Raw genomic sequence first — 17,602 nt, 5'->3', positions numbered from 1 at the left:
AATTTTATCTATTCAAAAGCTCAAGCATTCTTTTAGCAATTTTAATTGAACATCTGCTATATGCCAAATACAGTTTCAAGAACTGGACTGAAAACTATAAATGAGCTCTGTGTCATTTTGGAGCTCATCCTCAGTGTGTGGGTAGAGGAGAAACAGACAATAACACATAAACAAATAATGTCTTTTTTTTTTCACACTCTGAGAGCACATAGGAACAGTTTTTGTAGAATGTTGACCATGGAAAAGATTTCCATTTAAATTTTTTCTGGATAAACTGAGAAAGCATTGCAAATGTAGGCAAAGTAACATGATCTGGTTTATAGTTTAAATGGATCATTATTGGTATTGGATAGAAAAGACTGTTCAAGATGTAAGCATGTATATGGACAGCAGTTGGGAGGCTAGTTTGTTTATTAGTGTCTGAGAAGATGGTATCTGTGATACTTACAATGAAGGCAGTGGATTTATGGATAGATTTTTAAACACCATGCCGACAATATTTGCAAATGAGCTAGAAAAAGCTTGTATACAATCAAATGTGAACTCCTAGTTCAGAACAAGCACTTGTAATGGTATTGCCACTTTTTGGACTTGGAAAATCTATTTGTGGGATATATTTATTGGCCTGTGAGGAATTTAATTTAAACCAAAAGTTGATTTATTTATTAAATAAGCAAATATAGATAGACAGTGAGTATTTAGAATTCAGAGAAGAAATCTAAAATATTAATTAATGTAGAAAGACTGAAATTGGACAAGGCTACATTTTGAGAGACTGTGACTACAAAAAAAGAATACAATAATTGAGCCACAGAGAATTTGACATAGACAGGTTGTGATAGATATGATGAGGAAGAAGGTGAAGAAGAAAAGTAGAATGAGAAAAAGAAGCAACAATGCAAGGAAAAACATGGACTTATTGCAAGTACTCAGGGGCACAAGAGCTTGCTTTGTAAGCACAAGGATCTGAGTTGAATCTACAGAATCTTTACAAAAGTGAAAATGATGGATATGATGTCACACACTTGTAATTTTAATGCTGGGGAGGTGAGCACAAGAGGAAATCTGAGGTTCATTTGGCCAGTTGACCTAGTGTATTAGGCAAATTACACGCTACAGAGGGACCCTGTCTGGGAGGAAACAAACAAAACTAAGTGACAACTTCCAAACCCATTTCTGTGAGTACTTCACGTGCAAACACACAGACATTTACACATGAGAGAGAGAGAGAGAGAGAGAGAGAGAGAGAGAGAGAGAGAGGAAGTTTCAGCTATTTAGGAAGCAGGAAGCAGAGTTTAATATTTCAAAGTCAAGTAAGTAATATTTTTGTCAAACGGCTCATTGGGTAACTGTACAAAGTTGAGGACCTGAGCTATGTAGAAACATAGGCAAACAGAAACCCAGACACATTGGCCAGCCTGTCTAGCTGAAATAAATAAATTCAAGTTAAATAAGTGGCCCTTTTCTAAAAAATAAGATGTTCATGGGATTCAGGAACACATTCTAACTTCAAACTCAGGCCTCCGTTTGGGCCTCCATAGTCAAACATGCCTGTACACACATGCACACACATATGTACACACAACAAACAATTATGTGTTAAAAAAAAAAACAGGCAGTGTTAGAATGTGTAAAATGATGCTGATATAAAACTGAAGAGGACTGAAAAATGAATATAGGATGGAGCAACAGTGAAGTTTGTGTGATCTTGAGGAGCAATGTTTCCCTACGTTAACATAGTGAGATTCTGAGTATGAGGAATTTTCACTCAAATTACACAGGACTATTGCATTTAGCATTGCTGTATCCTGTACTGTGGTGTCAAGTGGTTTTTTTTTTTTTTTTTTTCATCCTTCTTTAATGCAGAATCAACAAAACCTTTATTTGGCTATGGGGTTTATTCTGTAGATGGGAAAAGACTGATGCTCTGGGCATGAGGAAAAGGTTGCAGGATCAAAGTTGAGCATTCAAGAGTAACTGGCATTTTGTGTATAACTGGAATCATCTAACATAGATAGATGATCCTGTCTGCTCTGAATTGAGAAAACGGAGAAAATGGGTTCCTCTGTGGGAGAATTTATAGATGTTGAATGGACAGCATTTTGCTGAACTTCTTGATTACTCTTCATAGGATTTAAGTTGCATGATTTCAGATTGCATTATCTCTGCAATTGGGTTGCTGCTTGTAATTGATGGTTTGTCAGTTTAATTGGCAAGGTATTCTTTGCATAGTGTACATAAAACAATGGTGTGTTTTATGATAAATGACATCTTAGACACAGTGGCATATTCTATTTTAAATTCCAGTGAAAGGGGAGTGCAGTTATTATCTTCTTCCATTTGTAATAGAGCAAGATGGATGGGAGGAGGGTGAAGGTCACAGTATGTGAGACTGGATCATTACAGTGATTGCCAGGCAACTCTTCTAGCTTTTGATCACACTTGATGATCCATCCCATTGCATCAGTCAGTGTGGTCTTCTCAAAGCTGCATCAAATGCTACTGCTTCCCCTTTCAAGCTCTTCAATGCTTCTTTGGAAATTTTGTCATAATCAATCTGTTATTAATATCATTCCCCCATTAAAGAATTTACATTGCTACTGTGTAAAAACAATCTCTCTCTTCCATCCCAGGACAATCTATGGATACTTTATGAATACTAGTCAGAAAAGAAGATTTGGGTTAATTAATAAATCAAAGAATGACTAAATGAACAGGCAACTTAATCCATAATTGTTCTGTTTTCTACCAAATTGAAATGAATTATTTTCACTCAAGTGACCTTTTGCTGATGACCTGTGAGATGCTAGCACTGTACTGCTTTGCATGAGTAGCATTTGTGTGTGTGTGTGTGTGTGTGTGTGTGTGTGTGTGTGCGCGCGTGTGTGTGTGTGTGTGTGTGTGTGTGTGTGTGTGTGTGTGTGTGTGTGTGAATTCAGAAACTGGGTCCTACCATCCAGTTTGATTGGGCAAACTCAAACAAGGGAAACGCCATGCCTAACAACTTGGGAATGTGTCCTAGACCTGGCATGGGATTTTCATTTTAAATTCTGAATTGGACTGTTGGGCATTTTGAGGTCTAATTTCTTGAGTTCTTTATGTATTCTGGATATCAGCCCTCTGTCAGATGTGGGCTTGGTGAAGACCTTTTCCCATTCTGTAGGCTGTCACTTTGTCTTGTTGACCGTGTCCTTTGCTCTACAAAAGCTTCTCAGTTTAAACAGGTCCCATTGATTGATTGTTTCTCTCAGTGTCTGTGCTACTGGTGTTATATTTAGAAAGTGATCTCTGGTGCCAATGCGTTCAAGAGTACTTCCTACTTTCTCTTCTTTCAGGTTCAGAGTAACTGGATTTATGTTGAGGTCTTTGATCCACTTGGACTTAAGTTTTGTGCATGGTGACAGATATGGATCTATTTGCAGCCTTCTACACATTGACATCCTGTTATGCCAGCACCATTTGTTGAAGATGCTTTCTTTTTTCCATTGTACATTTTTGACTTCTTTGTCAAAATTTATTTGTTCATAGGTGTGCGAGTTAACATCAGGGTCTTCAATTCGATTCCATTGGTCCACATGTCAGTTTTTATGGCAGTACCAAGCTGTTTTTATAATGGTAGCTCTATAGTATTGCTTGAGGTCGGGGATTGTGATGCCTCCAGAGGATGTCTTATTGTACAAGATTCTTTTGGCTATCCTGGGTTTTTTGTTTTTCCATATGAAATTGAGTATTATTCTTTCCAGATCTGTGAAGAATTGTGTTGGTAATTTGATGGGGATTGTGTTGAATCTGTAGATTGCTTTTGGTAAGATCGTCATTTTTGCTATGTTAATCCTGCCTGTCCATGAGCATGGGAGATCTTTCCATTTTCTGAAATCTTCAATTTCTGTTTTCAGGCACTTAAAGTTCTTGTCATATAGGTCCTTCACATGCTTAGTTAGAGTAACCCCAAGGTATTTTTATATCATTTGTGGCTATTGTAAAGGGTGATTTATCTCTGATTTCCTTCTCAGCCTGTTTGTCTATTGTATATAGGAAGACTACTGATTTTTTTGAGTGGATCTTGTATCCTACAATGTTGCTGAAGGATTTTATTAGCTGTATCAGTTCCTTGTTTGAATTTTTGGGGTCACTCATGTATACTATCATTTCATCTGCAAATAAGGAAAGCTTGACTTCTTCCTTTCCAATTTGTATCCCCTTAATCTCCTTATGTTGTCTTATAGCTCCAGCTAGAACTTCAAGTACTATATTGAGTAAGTATGGGGAGAGGGGACAGCCTTGCCTTGTTCCTGATTTTAGTGATATTGCTTTGAGTTTCTCTCCATTTAATTTGATGTTGGCTGTTGGCTTGCTATAAATTGCCTTTATTATGTTTAGGTATGTTTCCTGTATTCCTGATTGCTCCAAGACCTTTATCATGAAGGGTTGTTGGATTTTGTCAAATGCCTTTTCTGTATCTAGTGAGATGATCATGTGGGTTTTTTTTGTTTGTTTGTTTGTTTTTTTGTTTGTTTGTTTTTGAGTTTGTTTATATGGTGTATTACATTGATGGACTTTTGTATGTTGAACCACCCTTGCATCCCTGGGATGAAGCCTACTTGATCATGGTGGATAATTGTTTGGATGTGTTCTTGGAGTCTGTTTGCCAGTATTTTATTGAGTGTTTTGCATCAATGTTCATGAGGGAGATCAGTCTGTAGTTCTCTTTCTTTGTTGCATCTTTGTTTGGTTTAGGAATCAGGGTAATTGTAGCCTCATAGAAGGAGTTTGGTAATATACCTTCTGCTTCTATTGTGTGGGACAATTTAAAGAGTATTGGTATTAAGTCTTCTTTGAAGATCTGGTAGAATTCTGCAGTGAAACCATCAGGTCCAGGGCTTTTTTTGCTTGGGAGACTGTTAATGACTGATTCTATTTCCTTAGGGGTTATTGGACTATTTAAATGGTTTATCTGGTCTTGATTTAACTTAGATATGTGGTACCTATCCAGAATATTATCCATTTCTTTTAGATTTTCTATTTTTGTGGAGTAGAGGTTTTTGAAGTATGACCTGATGATTCTCTGGATTTCTTCATTGTCTGTTGTTATGTCCCCCTTTTCATTTCTGATTTTGTTAGTTTCGATGCTCTCTCTGTGTCTTTTGGTGAGTTTGGATAAGGGCTTGTCTATCTTGTTGATCCTCTCAAAGAACCAAGTCTTTGTTTCATTAATCCTTTGTATTGTTCTCTTTATTTCTGTTTTATTGATTTCAGCTCTCAATTTGATAATTTCCTGGTGTGTGTTCCTCCTGGGAGACATTGCTTCTTCCTGTTGAAGGGCTTTCAGGTGTGCTGTCAAGTCACTAGCGTAAGATTTCTCCAGCTTCCTTAGGTGGGCATTTAGTGCTATGAATTTCCCTCTTAGCACTGCTATCGTAGTGTCCTATAAGTTTGGGTATGTGGTGTATTCATTCTGACTTTGAAAGCAGCATTATCCACCCTTGCACGATACTTCCCTTCAAATTTTTGTTTGCTTTTCACTTATACTTTTTTGTGAGTCTACACAACAGCCAGTTATGTATCTTTCAAAGTCCCTACTTTTTAATCCTTCCCCCTAGTGCCCCCCCCATTTAAACCTTTTCACACCTAGAATTACCTTATGTACTTTCACATCACAGAGATTTTTTGAATGAACAGCATTCTTACAGATGTCTCTTCTTTCCTCCTACCCTGCTGTGCTGTCGACTTCTGCTGCCTCTTCAGGGAAAGCCATATTGCTTTGTTTGGCTCTCATTTCTATAACTGGGACTTGTTCTGTTGTCCTTATACAAAAGTTTGTTTCTAGAAAGGACTTGGAAAAAAAAATGAACTTCATCGTCAATTCTATCCTTGGCATAGCAAATAACAACACATATCAGGGTAGTCTTTGAACCTCTATTCCTCATGCACTTCCTGTGATTGATTGTGACCTATGCATTTGCTTTACTTGTCTTTGCCTCCTCCATGGCATATTGGCTTGGCTGATAATAAATACTCATTAGAAATAGTGAATAAACATCTATAAGTTACTCTAAGTGTCTTCAATATGTATTCTGCTGCACTAAATAGTGAAAATATCATTGCTATAATATTTTCAAATCACTTTGTTGGTAACGAAGACAAAAGTATAAGAGAAGTATTTTAAAGTCAGACTTTAGTTTTTTTGTTTTTTTTTTGTTAAATTTATTTCTTTATTATTATGTGTTTTAAATTTTATACATCAGCCATGGTTTCTCCTGTCCTCCCCCCTCCTGCACCCACCCCTCCCGTACCCACCCCTCCCTTCCCCCCAGCCTCTCCCCTCCATTCCCATGTCCTCCAGGATCAAGGCACCCCTTGGGATTCATTTAAACCTGGTAGATTCAGTACAGGCAGGTCCTGTCACCTCCTTCCAGACTGAACAAAGTGTCCCTGTGTAAGCCCAAGGTTTCAAACAGCCAGCTCATGCACTAAGGACAGATCCTGGTCCCACAGACTGGGTGCCTCCCAAAGAGATCAAGCTATTCAATGGTCTCACTTATCCAGAGGGCCTGATCCAGCTGGGGGCTCCACAGCCTTTGGTTCATAATTCATGTGCTTCCATTCGTTTGGCTATTTGTCCCTGTGTTTTTGCAATCTTGGATTCAACAATTCATGCTCTTGCAGACCCTCCTCTTTCTTGACAATTGGTCACCTGGAGCTCCACCTGGGGCCTGGCTGAGGATCTCTGCATCCACTTCCATCAGTTATTGGATGAGAGTTCCAAGACGACTGTTAGGGTGTTTAGTCATCTGATCACCAGACTAGGTCAGATCAGCCTTTCTCTCGACCATTGCCAACAGACTACAGAGGATATATCATTGTGGATTTCTGGGGACCTCTCCAGCACTCTGCCTATTCCTGTTCTCATGTGGTCTTCATTTATCATGGTCTGTTATTCCTCATTCTCCCTTTCTGTTTTTGATCCAGCTGGGATCTCCTGCTCCCCTAAGCTTTCTTTCCCTCAAATCCTGCCCTTCATTACTCCCACTGTTGTCCAGGTTGTTCATGTAGATCTCATCCATTTCTCTGTCATTGGGCAGACTTTAGTTTTTGTGTTGCCGTTTCTTCATCGACATTGTTTTTCCATGTGTTAGAACAGTTATCTGTCCCACCAACTAGTCACTAAACGTTCTCCTTACTCTTCCTTACTGTATAAATGAGAAAATGAAGAACTTGAAACTTCGAGAGGTAAAGGCATTAGTTTATTACTTTCCAATTTAGCCTCAGGTACATTTTTAGGACAATGATAGAAAACTACCACATACTTTGCCAAATTATCATAAGAATGACCTGCAGCCTAGTTGCTGATATTGTTCACATCTGAAATTGTTTGATCTGGGCCTCCACTATCTCAGTTCAACTCTCTTCCAAGCTCCTGCTAAGATAGTCCATTGAGCCATGTTTACATCATTCAGTTGATGTCCTGGTGTAAATTCGACTCAGTCTTCCACATTTCTCCAAAAATGGCATGATCAGACCTGTCACAGCAATAGTGACCAGCTTTTTCTGGTACCAGCTTTTGTCATATTTACTTTTCTGTTGCTCCTATAAGATACCATCACCAAAGCAATTTATAGAAGAAAGTTTTGAAATGGGCTTCCATTTTCTGTAAGTTAGAGTCTATGATGGTAGAACAAAGGCATTATGGTTGAAACAGAAGAGAGCTCATGTCTTGATCCAAAAGAAGGAAGCATGAGTTTTTGGGAACTTCAAAGCCACCCTCAGTGACACACCTCCTCCAGTAAGGGCATATCTCTTAATCCTTCTAAACTATTCCATCAATTGGGAACCACATATTCAAACATATGAATCTATGGGGAATTTTTCACTCAAATCACCATAGGTTAATAGTCCTGTGGGCTCTAAACTTACTTTATTCTGCTTGTGGAATGTTGAATAATCAGAACACTCTATCAGGGATTCAAAGGAAATGGCCTTGTCCAAAAGCCAGAGTTGAGGAGGAGGAGATGATAGGACATGAGTATCTCTCTCTCTCTCTCTCTCTCTCTCTCTCTCTCTCTCTCTCTCTCTCTCTCTTTTTTCATAAAGCCTCCTTTCTCCCAAATCACATCACTTCATGTGCTCTTATGATCTCAGGGAAGTACATTACGTACTTGTTCCCTGCATCTGCTCTGGCTAGCAGTTTTGGATTGAGTCTTCATTGACATTTGTCCCAAGCTCACAAGGAGTGAATCCTAGTCAAGATAACATTGTCTCACTAGCAGTGGCACAAGAGGCACTGATCAGTGTCCATGTTTCTGCATTTTTTAGACTTCAAGGCATGTTCAATAGCAGAGTCTTGTGACAAATGGGTGTGCTGACCACCACCAAGCTGCCTGCATCCAAATGTTGATTTTCCTTTATACACTGAGGAACACCCTTGCTTTCTCACTTGTCAAACGAAGAAGGAATATTGTCAAGATGCAGATTGAAGATATCAATCAAAAAGAAAAGAAAATGGAGAGGCTCTATACAGACAAGTTGAAGATCTGGTTCATTCAAATTTTCAGCTTCACTATATGTTTTAATCTATGAAATGGGAATGAGAACACATGTGCTTCACAGTATTTATCTGTATTTAATTAGAAAATAAATATTTACCAAACAAAGGAGATGATACAGTGCTAATCATGGCTATCATCTTGGAAAATTATTATATACCAGGAATTGAGATAATTTCATTTTATCAGTACTTCATATGAGCTTCAATAATACCCATTTTCTTACTTGAAAATGGAAACTCACAGACTTTCTGTAACTTGCAGGTGGCAGTGCAGGAAGTTGAGCACAAGTCTACTCAAAGCCTATGATCTGGAATTTCACAGCAGTGTTTGCCAAACTGGGATGCAGAAATAAGAACCATACTGCTTATAAAGAATTTTTTATGTTTTTTTTTTCTGTTCCTGCATCATAAACACTGAAAACTATGCTACTTTGTGAATAGAGTCCATGGTTGTTCTAAAGTGACCAGCCACCCTCGTTTACACAGGTATAGCTGGTTTCCTTAGTTATTCACAAAACAGTGTATGAGCAGAAAAGAACAATGCCCTCAGAATAGGTGGTCATTCGATTTCAGGATGTTCCAGGAATGTGGGATTGCAGAAAATGATACTGAATCTGTAAGGAACTCCAGAATCAGAATCAAGCAGGAAGAAGTTAGGAATTCTGAGCATGTGCACACTTACTAGATTAGGGGTGATGCTGGTAGAAGGAGTGTCAGGGAATTACATATGGGTGCTTTGATCACATGGGACTGTTTCTTCCAAGTAAACCTGTTGTCAAAGATTCAGCATTAAAATCTGTATAGATATAGGTCTATTTGGTAATTTAGTTGAGTTAACAACCATATCCCATAAGAATGTCTGTCAATCTCATTGATTGTGCAGAAATAAAGCATCAGGATGGACAAATCCTTAATAATTCAGCCCAGGTGATTTGTTTAGTGACTGCATATGGATGCAGCACTTGTTTGTTTTTAAAAATGACTAAGTCAATCCTTGTTTATTCCAGCAACTTACCTTGGAAAGAAGTCTCCTGCACAGCCCAAACAGCAATTTTGATACACTTTTAGTATATTTTAGGCACAGCATGTCTTCTCTTATATGCACAATTATAGAGTTGCCACTCCATTGTCACTGACATCTCCAAGAGGATATTATTTAAAGATTTTTAAAATGTTTTATTTGTGTGTGTGTGTGTGTGTGCGTGTGTGTGTGTGTGTGTGTGTGTGTGTGTGTGTGTGTGTGTGCAAAGCAAGAATGTGCAGGTGCCCAGGTAGGCCAAAAGAGGACATTGGATCCTCTGGAGCTACAGAGAGTTGGGAGATGCTAACCGTGGGTCCTGAGAACCAAGCTTGGTTGGTCTGGAAGAGTAACAAGTGCGCATAATGGATAAGTTAGCTTTCCTACACCAAATTTAGTTGCTTATCCTTCACTAATGAGCTGCCTAGCATTTAGCACTTAGTAGATGCTCAATATATGTTAATAATTTAAATTAGTTGGAACTGCAAACTTAATTTTCTTTGAATTGTATGTTTTGTTTTCACTGTGCTAAAATAAAAAAATAAATTTAACATTGTACAATTTTAAGATGTACAACTTAAGAAGTAGCATTAAATACACTCACAATCCTATGCAATTATCATAAGAGATTTCATACAATGTCCAAACACAAACTGTATACCTATTAAGCAGTCATTCCTCATCTTACTCTCTCTCTAACCCTAAAAGTTGTTTTCTTTCTCTGGATTTTCCTATTCTGCATATTTCAATTAAGCAGACTTAAAGATAAGCTGATTTCCAGTCAAGCTTCTTTCATTTCACATGTTCATAAGTCAACAATATTATGATAAATATTAGTACATTTTTCATGGCTGGATTAGTGTCCCATTGCAAGGATATGCAGCATAACCTAGCTATTCATCAATTCATCTTCCCCTTTTGACTATAGTGCAGAGAGATGCTATGAATATTCAAAAATCAGTTTTTGTTTGGGTGTTTGTCTATAGTGATTTTGATATGCATGTTAAAGTGAAATTACTGGATCACAATTAAGAAATTAAAAATTTGGTACAAAAACTAATGTGTTTTGTAATAGATTTTGTGATTTACATATTGCTTCATTCTCTTTAGAGAAATCTATATTCTTCAGTTTATCACATGCTTGAAAGTGCTGTATGTACCATGGGGAGGATGCATTACCATTCAAAGGATATTGGCCTTAGCTGGGTGATTTGCTTTGGTCAATAGAGTACACAAAGACAGGGTACATGCCACATCTATGAAGGTACCTGGCTTCTCCTTTTTCTTTCCCATGAGAATATCACATTTCTGAGACATACTATGCCTATAGCATACATTTAAAAGGAAGTCATCTGGAGAGTAGCCAAAGTCTAGTCAACATGAAGCATGAACAAGAAATAGAGTGCAGTGGCCAAAAGCTATCAGAATTTTGAACTTATTCATCACCACTCAGTAATTTAACAACAGCTTAGTGATAGTGGCACATTGGGTTAAATATCATCAACCACATTTTCTTACTGTGGGGTGACTCATTGCATAAATTGTGCTAATGTGAAGTATGAGTTTGAAGACATGGACATGCACAAACCTTCTCAGTTGAAGTAAAGCTTAGACACATGTGGATCTGTGAGTTCAGAGAATCCACATTAGCAAATCCTGGAGTATGCATGCCACTCAGGTTCACTTTGGTATTAGATAGCCTTTACAAGCTCCACTCCTGCAAAAGTAGAGGATTAACCTTTTGTATTTCTCTGGAACTCATGTGTATATTTCTGTATATATTTTCTTGTCATTATACATAGATGAATTTTATCCTACCTTCCACCATGAGCCTCTGGAATTAGACAACATTTCTTGTTCATGTGCCACAGTTTTGACATCTAATATAGCACTTGGATTCATAAAGTAGTGAATGAAAGGACAGAATAGGGGCAAAATTCAGATTTTACATTTTCCACATCTATCATCTAGCACTATTCCAGTTAAGTTGGAAAGAATGAAAAGAAATAAAAAGCACAATTATCCTCAAGAATCATAATTTTGGAAATGGATCTAAAACAAAATATGTGCTGAAATGAGTGGTCCTTAAGTGCCATTGTTCTCTGAGGATGTTTTCAGCCTGTGTATTGTTTTTAAATACAGCTTTTTCTGAATACTTGCATTTATAACTACTGAGATGAAGTCAAATTAGAATCAGGTCTCAAGTTATAATTCTGAGGATAAAGATATTGTTCTGCTTATGAGAGATGAAGCTGGAGTGATGGGTCATGCGTGGTATAGAACCAAGGACCATGGTTCTGCGAAACATAACATTTCTAAATGTACCTTCATTCAAACACATTTCCTTGATACCAAGTAATGTGCTGGATGACAGAGAAATGTTCAAGATTACTACCTGTCATGTTCAGGGAATCTTTCAGAGAAAGGACATGAGCATAGGCACCCATAATATAATGCAATAAGTGTCTCTGAATAGATTTTGAGGTAAGTGCAAGTTATTTTAGCTCACTGGAGAGGGCTGTTCTGAGGCTTCCTGTGACCTCTAGAGAAAACAACAGCAAGTATGGCAATGATAGGAACATGACATCAGTTGGATACAAATTCTATCTATATTTTAATAACATCTGTCTTGTAACTTTATAAATTGTTACTTATTTAACTTCATTTTTAGCCTCATTAATGCATGATTTACATCTTACCAAGTTGACTCCTAAGTGCTATTGCTCTATGAATTTTGGCCAACATATTCAGCCATATACAGCCAAGATATAAAACAGTTCATTCCATTTTTATGTCAGCCATACAAAGGAAGCTTTGATCAGGGAGGTAATGATGAAGGAACTTAAGCCTCTTAGTTTTTCAAAGGTCATTTAATTAATAAAATTTGGAGGTAAAATCTGAGGAGAAAATAACTTGACATGTTCCAAGTACAGAAGCAAATAGTCTTGTAGGTCTTCTTGCAAAGTAGGAATGAGTAAGAGAAGAATTTGGAAAGTACATTAATGTAAAGATAAAACATCATCACTCTTTTGGGTATCATGTTTGGGTTTTTATGAAATCTATAAAGAAGTCTTTATTTAACTTAAATAAATGGCTTCTTATGGCTTCAAAATATTTTCATCTTAAAATGTTATAACATTATATTAAGATATGTTGACTGTTTAATTTATGTTGATTTTATTTATATTATGTTATTTTTCCAAAGTTGTTAAAGTCATTTAGAATCATGTCTTCTCCAAATCGATTTTTTCACATAAGTCCTTTTGTCTATTTATTTATTCATCATTGACTAACTTCCTTACTTAAGATTACTTCCCAAAGAGCAGGGGCAGTGTTTCAAGCCCTTTGCCTTCTGATTTTAGGGTTCTGCCTAGGACATAATTTATGATAAAATTTGCATAATAAAATAAGGAATACAAAGTAAAACCATTGAATTTGGAACAAACCTTAGTGGTCAACTTATATAGAAGGTTGCAAATATTTTCTTTAGCAATCTAGACAGTAAGTCTTTTAGGCTTTTACATATAGTTTGCATTACAACAACAACAACTCAATTTTTCCATATGTATGGTCTTACAGTAGAATTTATTCATAAAAATAAGCTCAGTTTCTGCTTGATCAAATGTTCAGGGTATGCTAACTCCCTTATGTATATGTATGGGCTACATTATATGGTGTCAACAAACAATTCCTTAATCTCAGTGATTTATAAAGGGGAGTGCTCCTTTCTTACTTTATGATAGATATAAATCTCAGTAGGATTCCTTTCCTCTGGTGCTTCTATGTGGAAGACTGTTGGGTCTTGTGACAAGAGAAATTGATTGATTCACATGTTGATTCTTATTGTTTTATTTTGGAATTGGCATATCTCTCTGAACTTGACCAAAACATTCCATAAGAATGTCTCAGTTCAGAGGTTGGGGCGTATTATATTAAAGAGGAGGCTTTACTGGGAAGGGTGCAACATGAGTTAATGGTAACTCAACCTACTACTTGTCATTTGATAACTCAGTCTACTGAATGGAATTTGGATCTTGTCATTGGATTAAATGTTTTCACCATGTTATTATTCAGCATTGCTTCTGTGCTTCAATGTCACAGAGTTTCCCATCCTTGAGAATATCCTTGAGAATTCTTATCAAGGAATTCTGATTGATTCTTCCAACCTTCTGGCAGTAAAATAATTCAGTTATATTACCCTGTGATTGATCTACCTTTATTTTTTACTTAAAAGTTCAAAGTCTATACCCCCAAAATCCTGGAGCTTAGATGATGGTCATCACAAGCACAACACATTACTCTTACCAGGAGGTGGCATGCTCTAATGTTCAGCACTGAAAGAGGCTTAACCCACCCTTTTCTCCCCCAGGTAGCTGCCTGTCTTCATTTCCCAGAGTGTAAATGACCCATCCGAGAGACAGGGCTGAACTTCTGAATGAGATCATAGCCTTTTCGCCCTTTCTGCACAGTTTCACTTGGTGAATTATTGTCTTATTTTCATTCCACTCCAATGAGCTGTCAGCAATGGATACTGTAATTCACAGCAATAGAAACACAAACAGATGGGTAATTGACCTGCGTTCCTTCATTACACTGGAGTTCAGTGTGGCTGTGTAAGCCATAAAGTCCTCTATCTGCCAATATGAAATCCCCCGGCTTTCACAGAGAAGAGGATCAGGCTCATGTTTTGCAAAAGGTGCTGTCCTTGTTGTTGTTCGTCCCACCTTGTGCATTTCAGAAATGGGCAGGATTTGACAGGCAGAACTTAGCAGGTACAAGACAACATCTGGGACTCCTGTAGGGCTTTGAGATACCCACTGGGGGCCATATTTGATGCAAGGACAGAACAGAAAATATTTATGTACAACCAAAATAGAGCCTATATTTTTCCCTCTTCCTCCTGGCACTGTAAGAGATCATGAATTTAATAGCAAGTGAAATGGGTCAGAAGAGAGAACTGTCAATCAAAAGTAGACTGGCTTAGGTAATTAGGATGCAGAATAAAATAAAGCAAATGTAAGAAATTTCAACCGATGATGGTATGTTAAACAAGACTTAGAATCATTTACACTCTGACCTGCATTCGATCAATGCCTGCCCTATGTGGTGGCATTTGCAGCTAGGCTTCGTTGTCACTTCACATTATGCTTCAGGCTACAAAACCCATTCTAAGGGCTAGAGAAATGGCTCAGCAGTTAAAAATGCTTACTGCTCTTGCAGAGGACCAGAGTTTGGTTCACAGCAACTACATGGGACCTCACAACTGTTCGAAACTATTCTCACCTCCTCAGAGGCCTGCATGCATGTAGAGCACATACACACTTTCAGTCACATGTACATACAAACAAACATTAGAGTACATAAATATTAAAAAAAAAAAACAATCATACTCAAGTGTTCCACAATTGCTATTTCCAATCCCATTGTCTTGAACCCTCATAATAAAACAATGAAATGTTCACTATTTGTTACTGTGTGTTAATAAACATTGCCAAGCACAATAGTGCTTTAAAGTTTTAATCATCTACCTAAGTTTCAAATTCCTTATTATTGAATTTTTTTGCTTTAGTTTTAAATCTGCAAATTTCCTTTGTTTCTTTTCTTTTCCTTTTTTTTTTTTCCAAGTCAAGTTTTCTCTGTGTGTTTCTGGCTGTCCTGGAACTCTTTGTGTAGACCAGGCTGGCCTCAAACACTTAGAAATCTGCCTGCCTCTACCTCCTGAGTGCTAGGAATAAAGGCATGCACCACCAACACCTGACCCCCTCTCTGTTTCTTTTTTTGGGAGAGAGCATATATTAAATTTATTAAAACTCATCATTCTTTTAATCAACCATTCTACATATACTACTTAAAAAATGAAGACGATGGGGCTAAGAGGAACTTAGAAGAGCAAGTGTGGAGTCAGAAATGACAATTGTGCTACATCTTTTATGTCTGTAGTGAAACGTCAGCTTATGTTGGGTCTTCTATCCAAAAATTAGATCTCCCACCAGCTACAACTAGCATGGTCAGCTGAATCAGGTTCCTGATTGATAAAACAATACTAACAATATTAACAATGTGTTGCAGTTCTTAGGGGATCTGCTGTAGATTCTCTTCACATCCCTGTGTTCCTTAAATGTCCCTTAACCATTGAAACTCCACAACTCTGGAATCTCCATTTATCTTTCTGTATCTCAGAATACTGATCTATGGAGATAAGGATTTTCACCACAGTTGCTTTAAGAAATGTTTGCCTTCTAAGGAGCTCAGGACTCTCATCATTGACATTCTTTCCTTCAGTTTTCATATAAGACACAAAAAATTTTTTTCTCCTTTAAGGACTTTTGAGGAAGTAAACAATAAAGGGAAATAAGTATTAATCAGAAGATGAGGTAAGGACTAGTGTGGTTATCAACTGGAGCTTATGTTGCCTGGGACCCATACCTATGCTGTTTCCACTATCTAGGCTGTTCTTCCTTTGGATTCCTTAACTCCCCTGCCTGCTTATCCATCATTAGACATTTTCCAAATAGGGCTTTAGTTTGGCTCTGGTAGTGGGTAATATTTTGAATTGTAATAAATGGGAAGCCCATACTTATTGCACACTTAATTATGTCAGTGCCTTAGATAGCTTGAGTTAGGCCCGATGCTAGAGGGTAGGTAGCTCATTGAAAAGAGAGAGACCTATTTGTCACAGTCTTGGCACTGTGAGGTGCAGAATCAAGATACTATAGGATCTGCTAAGGATCTGAATTCTGACTTGCAGATAGCTACTCTGTTACAAAGTGTCCATATGGCTCTTCCTTTGTGTGAACTCAGCAACTCAGTGAGATAAAGAGAGAATACCATTGTCTTCTTGACCTTCTAAGCTTAACCTCCCAGAGGCCACATTTCCTAACAGAAGTATTTTGTTAGATGTTAAGGATAAGGATTCAACATGAACTTGGGGAGACATGAACTTTTGGGTCATAAAACTCACATTGTGAGTTTTGTGCTGTTTAATCTTTTTCTTCTTTAACTTGTGAGTACTGGAAAGCAACAACAAAAATTGTATTTCAAAGAGTCTAATACACAGCCAGGTTGCTCTGTACTGGACCTATGGTGGAACACAATTTACACTCTGCATAATTCCCTTTTGACTGCAGGGTCAGAACCCTCATGTATTTTTGAATGGTCCAAATACTCAGATTTGAATAGTAAATCTGTTATTTTAGTTTTTGGGCTTTGGGCAGATCAACTATCTTTGGAGTTCTAGTAGTCCCAAAGACTAATGGATGAACTTGTTCTTCAGTGGGATGAAGACGAGAACTGATGAGTATCAGGAGTTTGAACTGGGCATGGCTTAACTTGTGGATCTGTAAGAAACATATAGCCCTTTTCCTCCTGTTATCTGCTTTTTATTTGGGGTGATGGAAATCAAACAAGTTGATAATATAATCTAAATCAACACATAACCTAGTAAGGCAAACAACAATGGCATTTGAACCAATAACATGGGAAGATCTATGTTTTGGGGAAAGGGAGACAGACTGAGATCTGAGGAATAGTTATTCCAGACATTGAATAGGGCAAGAGCAAAGAATACAGGAAGAACAAGGGTGGCACACTGGCAGGACTCTGCCCTCCAAAGGGTAGTGTGTATAGTGTGATGCAAGTAAAGAGGAGAACCTTAGGAGACAATGAAGGGGCAAAGGCATAGCGATACAGCATGCTGCAGCAAAAGAACTGAAGAATCTGAGCACAGAGTTCCTGGAAAATACAAAACACATTATGCAATGGATGGATGGATAATGAGCTTCTGGGTAAGGTGGGTGCACTGAAAGGGAAGAGGCAAGTATCAGGAAAAGCAGGAAATCTTGGGCACTTCCACCTGCCTGTGCATTGCACACAATGATGACGGAACATCACAACATTGCCCTTCAAACCATAGCCAGACTTGAAAAAAATTAATGAGGTCGAAGGGAAAATATTCCATATGTTCAGTGTGGGCATGGGGGTGTTCAAGTTTAACACTCAACCATTGCCTTCCTGTTTTTGTGAGGCAAAATTTACATGCT

At 37.7% G+C, this 17,602-nt stretch overlaps 1 protein-coding gene across 1 annotated transcript in view; it reads left to right on the top strand.

Annotated features, from left to right (window-relative positions):
• The window catches only part of Brinp1 (BMP/retinoic acid inducible neural specific 1), a 185,016-nt gene that overhangs the window by 129,655 nt on the left and 37,759 nt on the right, over positions 1 to 17,602 (top strand). The gene's annotated exons all lie outside the window — the stretch shown is intronic.

Source organism: Onychomys torridus, chromosome 2 (assembly GCF_903995425.1).
Source record: "Onychomys torridus chromosome 2, mOncTor1.1, whole genome shotgun sequence".
Taxonomy (NCBI): domain Eukaryota; kingdom Metazoa; phylum Chordata; class Mammalia; order Rodentia; family Cricetidae; genus Onychomys; species Onychomys torridus.
Note: the sequence above shows the minus strand (reverse complement) of the source record. Positions and strands in the feature narration are given on the sequence as shown.